This window comes from Magnolia sinica, chromosome 12, assembly GCF_029962835.1.
Source record: "Magnolia sinica isolate HGM2019 chromosome 12, MsV1, whole genome shotgun sequence".
Lineage (NCBI taxonomy): Eukaryota > Viridiplantae > Streptophyta > Magnoliopsida > Magnoliales > Magnoliaceae > Magnolia > Magnolia sinica.
The window spans coordinates 39,309,065-39,311,682 of NC_080584.1; the positions used below are offsets into that span (position 1 = coordinate 39,309,065).

At 43.2% G+C, this 2,618-nt stretch overlaps 1 non-coding gene across 1 annotated transcript; it reads left to right on the forward strand.

The window, feature by feature from the left end:
• The first annotated feature begins 218 nt into the window (after window positions 1-218).
• On the forward strand, window positions 219-325 carry LOC131222032 (small nucleolar RNA R71). The gene has a single exon (XR_009159741.1). It is a non-coding gene; the product is annotated as a small nucleolar RNA R71 (small nucleolar RNA).
• The last annotated feature ends 2,293 nt before the right edge of the window (window positions 326-2,618 follow it).

Consider the following 2,618-nt stretch of genomic DNA (forward strand, 5'->3'; position numbering starts at 1 on the left):
AAATTTTACCCCTCTCATTAGATTGAGTTGGCCTAGACGTGGTGCTTGATTTTGGGGAGATGTCCCATGATTGTGTGTTTTCAGCAAGCTTATCAAAGTATTCCCATACATTATCGACATTTTTATTCATGAATTCCCCGTTACATGTTGTCTCAACCAATTGGCGCATGGAAGATGTCAGTCCATCATAGAAGAAGTTTTTGATGCGCGACGTTTCAAAACCGTGTTGTGGGCATGAACTGACAAGATCTTTGAACCGCTCCCAACATTGGAAGAATGTTTCATCTTCCTTTTGGGCAAAGTTCATGATTGACTTTCTGAGGGTGTTCGTCTTGTGGTATGAGAAAATTTTTTATATGGACTCCCTTGTCATGTTATTCCATCTACCAATAGATCGAGGACGTAGTGAATGTAACCACCTCTTATCTTTCTCTTTTAAAGAAAAAGGAAAGACTTTCAGCTTGACTGTGTTATCGGACACGTTTGGAAAGTATAGAGTGGCTATAATCTTGTCAAACTCTTTCAAGTGTAGATACGAATTTTCAGATTCAAGCCCATGAAATTTTGGAAGGAGTTGGATCACCCCTGGCTTGATATCTATGTGTCCCATATTTTCTGGAAAAATCATGTGTCATGCCCCAAACTCAGAAACCGAGCTCACAAAATTCCAGATCCCCGAATCCGGTGCTGACAACTTCCTTAGTACCCCATTTTCGGTTCCCAGCGTACATACGCCAGATTTTGATCCCGGGATCCTACAAGGAGGATTTTTCAACATACATTTATCTCGTAATAAGCATAACTACAAGATTACCCAAATCACAAGGGCAACACCATCCTCACATATCCACCAATATAATAATTTGAGTACAATGTTGAAACGGAAATACATAAATTGAAACTCAAGCTCCAGAAGACCGCTGCATGCTCCAAGCTCAACGTCGCTATAACTTAACACCACCTGCACGCATCTATCGTGCATAAGCTCATAGAAATCTTAGTAGATGGTGAAAATGTGTGCACAAGGTAAGTGCCAAGTATACAATAAAGCTTATAAATCATACATTATCGGAATAAGTGAAAATACTGACAAGATCATGAATCATAAAATATTAGAGTAATGCGAAAATATGCTGATAGGCCCATAAATATCATCAGCCTTAACCAGGCTATGCGATGTAAAATTATAATTAAACTAATATCATATACTGATGAAGTAATGTAGATCAGCTATGTGATGCGGAGACAGTAAGCCAAATACTATGTGTTGAGGATGCAATGCAATATGCGATGTGAATGAAATGACCAAGTTGAAGTGTGAAGTCGGGATGATAGTACGTAGTATCGCAAGCTACGGGGTCTATCACAAAGGACTTCTATCCAAACCCGTCCCATACCTAAATTTAGATAGTCAGACCCAATGTGGTAGACTCCTGATCTTAGGTTAGTCGTGCGCCCAAACGAAATCCTGGCCATGGGAAGGTACACAACAATTAGTTGGGCACCACCAGCCCGAGTGGATAGTGAATGAAATGAATGTATGAGTATGCAACTCCTACTCAATAAGTCCACATATCAGTTCAGTTCCTCTCTTGGAAATTACCGGGGTCTATTACACTCCAAACCAGATTGTCGCCCCATCGCGCGTAACAAGGTAAGTGGAAGAGACCTCACTATCCGCCTGCCAATATCGGGCCCGACTCATCGATAGCGGACTCATTCCTCGAGCTGGTCAGACTTAGCCTACCGTTACCCCCTCCACTTGGGCACGTAAGGCCGTACCCCCTTCCAATCGACCATGACACAATGAGAGACGCAGCCTAACGGTATACGGCCCTCATGAGCTCGTGCATCCACTCTGTCTAAACGTTGGAGCAACCTCTAGAACCAAGAGGGTTTAGGGACTTTTACCCAGGGATATCTATAGCACCCCATGTAGAACAGATTTTTGATGTCCCATCTGGCCATCCACAAAATACCTGTGGAGGCTACGACCTTGATGTCAATAGGGCGTACAGTAATCACAACACACAATGCAAGATGCGTGAGTCATACAATCCAGTCATGCATCAATCCTGCGCATACCATGTACTCATGTGAGACAATCTTCGCCTATTAGGGAGTCTCATAATAACATGCCCAATGACATATGCAATGGTCAACCACATCTCGTAACAAATATGCAGATGATGCGTATGGGCATATATCGTGATGCTATCCTGTCACATACTCATAATCGGTATCAATAACCAGCACGACAATCGGCATAGACAATCGGTCTCAACAATGTGGACATTTAACCAACATTGCCCCCAAGGAGTGGCCCACATAGAGCCTAACATATAGTAGACCCATGGCCTCACACAAGGGCCTAATACACATCATGATGGGCCTCAAATACGAGCCACATATACATATCATTGGGACTCAAACACGTGTCGCATACACATTATATAGGTCTCGACAATCGGTGTCATGCGCCGAACTCAGAAACTGGGCTCACAAAATTTTCGATTGCCGAATCCGGTGCTGACAGCCTCTGTAGTACCCCATTCTCGGTTCCCGGTACCCATACACCAGGTTCCGATCCTGGGATGCTACAAGGAGGATTTCTAATC